This window comes from Urtica dioica, chromosome 4, assembly GCF_054948205.1.
Source record: "Urtica dioica subsp. dioica isolate 48M chromosome 4, U.dioica_male_clone48M_v1_H2, whole genome shotgun sequence".
In the NCBI taxonomy this organism is placed as follows: domain Eukaryota; kingdom Viridiplantae; phylum Streptophyta; class Magnoliopsida; order Rosales; family Urticaceae; genus Urtica; species Urtica dioica.
Window position 1 is genome coordinate 12,160,282 of NC_142759.1, and position 5,771 is coordinate 12,166,052.

A 5,771-nucleotide genomic window follows, 5' to 3' on the forward strand; every position below is an offset into this window, starting at 1 on the left:
ACACTCACGGCCAAGTCCAAAAATTCAAATCAAACCGTCCAAAATTCAAGAATAAATTCAAACCATCAATCTCAATCTCTCAAATCCATATGATAATCATCACCAACATAGTCTAATCATGATCCAAAACCAACCAATTTCACGAAATCAAACCAAGAAATCAAAATCCCAATTTGAGCTACAAACCCTAGAATCACACAAATCCATTTCGGGTTTGATTCCTTACCTAATTTTCGTGGATTTGGACTCTCCGGGGTGTGTTCTCTCTCTCCCGGCGCTCGCTTCCCGGTCGGCCGGCCACGGCGGCTCGCGGCGATTTCCTTTCCCTCGGTCACGGCATGCACACGATGACTCGGTGTTGAGACTGGCGGCTGAGCGCAAGGAAGAAGATGACGAGAAGAAGATGGAGAAGAAGAGGAAGGGACGGTGATGGTCGATGATCTTGATTGTTGCTGTTTTTTTTATAGAGAGAGAGAGACGAAGAGAGAGAGAGAGAGAGCGAAATGGAGAGAGAGACGAAGATGAAGGTTTTAATTATCTAATAAAAAGAAACTAAATAGGAAGGATATAAATGTAATAACTCATTTTAGGTAGTCATATTTTAGGATAAAATTGGACTTATTTGATTTTGGTCCAAAATCATTGTGGAGGTCATAGAATAGGAATAATCCCTACTTAATTAGTTGGACTTGCCAAAAGATTTCTAGGCCCAGACGAAGGCCTAATTGCCCCATTGGCGTAACGCTCCTTTTTCGTAGACACATGGTACAAATTTGGAAGAATAATGTTTAAAAATTTAGTGTTTTTCAAGTGTAGTACTTTTAAAAAATTAGATGTAAATGATTTAAAAAATAATGGTTTTTGAAGTTTAAAATATTAGTTGAGATTATTTTTTTATCTCAAGCATTAAACTCTAAGTAGTAAATTAAGATAAATAATTTGAAAAACACTATTTTTGAAGTAACAAATTTATACACGTTATTATCGCGATTAGTTTAAAAAGTAGTGTTGTTTCTTTCGTTGGGAGTTTGTAGCTCGTCCGAGTGAGGCGTGCAAATGACAGCGCAACATGGTGGTGCTTTGTCTCCCTCGTATTAGATTTCGTTCGTATTTTTTTCTTTACTATTAGATATTTTCATGGTTTGATTAATGAAAAGTATAATATTAGATGTGCAAGAGTAACTCAAAAGAGACGACTTAAAAATGTCGTCTTTCATCTCTAAACAGCTGACACATTACTGATCTTCATTTTGATCTTTGTGATGCAGACGATAAGATCTGACATTTATTTATACCATGTTAAAATCGTTCGATATCTGTATTTTTTTTTTAAAATTTACTCTCTTTCTAATAAAGTTTTTACATCGTTAAAAAAGTAGTAAACTTAACACATCTCTCTTTCTCTCTCAATTCGATTATTATTATTATTATTATTATTGATAGAATTCGATTGAATTCAAGTATTATGGGGCTCCCACAATACCATGCATGAGGGACAAACAATTTAATATACTAAAGAGCTAGTGACAAGATCATTTCGTTTCTAAGCCAACAATTGAGCTACTTTAAACATTCTGCTAGTGGTAGCAATGTTGACCAAGAATAATGCAATCCCTTGTGACAGCTACAAAATCAAAATATGATATTTGATTGAGCCACAAAAAATCGGACAGGTTTATAGCAACGATATGGAATAATTGATTGTCCAAAAAACAAAAGAGAATACACCGTGAGCGAAACTCCACTTCATGACCATCTAGCGCTCAGCCAATTTTAGATCATTGGCATCAATTTTTTTTTTTTTTTTTTTTTTTTTTTTTTTTTTTTTAATGTATGAGACACCATTACAGTTTTGGGGCAACATCAAATAAAATCAATAATTCAGGGGAGAAGCATAATTAATCTTATTACTTCTACTTAGAAATATATTACAATGACGTGTGCAAATGTTTTCATAACTAATAAGTTAGTACAACCTGTGATGATTGATTCATACAATATGATGTTATATAAATTTACTACATTACTATTAATTATTGAATAATATAATGATACATAATCAATAGTATTGCCTAGGATTTAGCTTATCATGTAAATTGTAATTATAAAGTAACCATATTTTTTATTATTCAGATTGGTGGTCATAACTTGTTAATTTTACTCATTTACTCAATGGCGGTTCTTGGAATTCAAAAAAGAGGGCTAATAAAAGTGTCGACATATTTAATTCATCATATAAAAGGTCTAACAATGATTTTTAAAAACACAAAATTATGTAAACTAGCTAATCTCCTACCGTCTCTTAAAATATTAATCCAAAATTTTGTTTGTTGTAGTAAATTCCAATATTTCTATGATAACGTAATCGTTGGGTCATTGTTGAGTTCCTTGTTTTTTTTTTCGTTTTTCCTAGTTTTTTGTTTTTGTGGGGATTTGAACACCGTGACTGAAGTATTTTGGATGGCAAAAACGAATCAACACAGCAACGCTCACACACAATTACAGCCCTAATTGTTTCCGGTTCAAGATTTTAATAAAGAACCAAATAAAGACTGAAATTAACCAAACTAACAACCTACGCAGACGATTGAATCAAAGAACAACAATGTGCAGAAAAGTAAAGAGAACACCAGGGATTATCGTGGTTCGGCGTCCAAATGCCTACTCCACGTTGAGCTCAGAGGATAAGCTCGTTTCACTAATCACAGAGTCTTTACAAGCACACAACCACAGATTACAACCAGCCAAGATATCGCTGAACCAATACACACGAAAAACCCCCAAACCACAACGAAACCCTAGTTCTTTTTCTTGACTCAGCCGAGAGTCCCGAGTCGGAGATTCCTCCACAAGACCACAACGATCGCACTCGAACAGAACACACCAGGTTTCGGCAATGGGAGCAACAAGTCGAGTGTATATCAGAAAGAGAAGAACAGCGAGAGGCTGCGAGAGTTTTAGTGAGAGAGAGAGAGAGAGCCGAGTAGAGAGAGAGTCGAAAAGTGCCGCATAAGACTCTGTCTAGGGTTTCCTCTCTTTTATGTGTTGTTCATTCGTGGGCTTGCGAAATGGGCTTGGCCCAAGTGAAAACTAATTGGACCTCTTCTATTCCAACAATCTCCACCTAGGTCTAACACCGACCCATTCCGACCTCTGACTTAGTGAACTTTACTTATCCTCGTCATTGCTCTCATCCCGGTCCGATAATTACTCGACGTGCCACGAGTTTAAACCGAAGTTAAACTCGACATCCGTCGCTCTTTCGGATCCATCACTCCCATAGTTTGCTTCCCAAGGAACCTGAAACAATTTAATCATATCAATAGCAAGCATATTCGAAATGAAACGAAACTTGAAATCAACAAATTTCAACGATTCACAATAGGCTAAAATGATTAGAACGATACTCCTTGACCCTTGCAAACCAATAACCTTTTTGGGTTTACCCATGACCCTGAGATCCTCCAACATGTCATGGAAAAATCTCTTCTTACCCTTTTCTACGACCACCTTTGGCTCGGGAAGAAGAGCGGTAAAGATGAGAGGGGATGAAAGAAGTTTCACCGAAGCACTTGTAGCCTCTATTTCTCCGTCTCGGAACACTCGCTCGTCCGTCGGAACTCCTGGATCAATTCTGTCCGTTTGACCACCGCAAGCATCACGCTCAAAGTCAACGATCAGATTTGAGCCGAGGCCTTGAGAAGGCTCTAAGACGTCGTTCTCCGGATTTTCAGCAACCTCTTGAGGCTCCACCTCAATCGGGACAGCCACGAATTCCTTCGGTGGCTCCACCTTAATCTCGACGCCATTGTCGATCACGGCATAAAGCACTCCACGGCTCTCTTGCCGATTTGTCTTCGCTGCATGGTTAGTATCTAAAAGACAAGTGTATCTAGAAGCGGAATCATGAGAACCATCCAAAACATACAAGTTCGAAAACTTAGTACCACTCAAAACAAGGTTCCCATTCCTAAACACATTCATCTTTCCACTAGACACTTCATATACACATCCTAGATCATCTAACACACCAAGAGAAATCAAATTCCTCTTAAGACTAGGAATGTACCTCACCCGAGTCAAAGTGACTCGCTTACCACTTTCCAATACGAACTTCACGGAACCGACACCAAGGACTTCACAAGGACGGTCATCTCCCAAGTAGACATCCTCCTCTACTACTTCTTGGAAATCTTCAAACCACTCCTTATTCGGACACATGTGGAAATCGCAGCCCGAGTCGAGGATCCACTGATCGTGGCGAGAAATACGACACACGTTCAAGACCTCACTAGTCTCAACGTCTGCTACACCCGCGGTAGCCACGTTCGTCTCGTTAGTCTCGCTCCCCTTCGACTTCTTCCAAGCATAGCAATTCTTCTTTACATGCCCTGCCTTACCACAATTGTAACACTTCCTTGGTTCTCGTTCACCTGTATCAGAATCAAACATCTTCTTTTTCTTCGAAGATTTGTTAGTACTACTCGCAGTCTTATTATTCACATATAAACCAGATCCAGAACTAGACCTATTCTGATTCTTTAGCTCAAGTTCCCTAGTTTTGAGGGCAGAACAAATCTGATCAAAACTAGGCAAAGAGGTAGAATACTGGAATATGTCCTTAACAACTTGAAAAGATTCAGGAATAGAGTTCAAAATAATCATAGACATGCTGGTTTCATCTAAAACTTGATCTGTCCCTTTCAACAATAAAGTGATTTTCAGAAATTCATCGATGTTCTCATCAATGGATTTTTGAGAATCCATTTTCCAAGAGAACAAAGAACCTTTCAGAAAAGCAAGACTAGAGGCAGATTTGTTAGAATATATCGACTCGAGTTTTACCCACAACTTGAGTGCCGTATCAGCACCATCGACCTTTCTGATAACCGTGTCGGAGAGGTTCATGAACAGCAAGTTGTACGCTTGTTCATCGACCTCCGATTTCTTTGCCTTTAATGCTTCCGGCCACTTCTCCAATTCGTTCTCTAGAGCCCAATGCGCTTTGTAGTGAGAAATGAGAACTCTCATCTTCTTCTTCCAAATATCAAAGTCGCTCTTGCCATCGAACACCGCCACATCAAGACGTGTCGAAGACATTGTACCTTGACAGAAGAGATGATGAAAAGAAGTGAAAAATCTTAGAGTACAAGAAACTTATAGGAGAAGTAACTTGCACAAGGATTATAAACAAGATTACAAAACTGAAACACAACAAGCTATGGACAAACTTGAGGTTTCAGACTTGTAACACAACCGAGAAAAAGATCTTGAATATTATTGACCAATATAAAGATCAAACAGCAGTCAAAACAGATCTATAAAAAAACTTCAGAAAAGTAACAGGCACTAAACAAAGGATTTAAACAGATCGGTAAATATGGACAGTATGAGAAACAGATTCACTTATATTATCAATATCAAGATTCAACAACCTAGCTTTAAAAGACAACACTCAGGAAAAACAAACTGAGTAACAAAACGACACAAAAACAGAGCTGATACGCAGATTAACTGAGAAAAATAGCAACTGAAACAGTACAACAATTAAAGATGTACAACCAGAGACAAACACTAATAACAACCAAGAAAGCTTTAAACAGAGGCACAACACAGAACAACCCCGGGATTTATATATCACAACAATAAACCCCCTTTGTTATGAAATGTCCTCCGTTCTTGAAGTTATTCACAGTCTCACAGAATTTCAGTTTCCTTCTCACGTATCACCTGCCAACAGAACACAGCACAACAACAACAGTATCAAAATT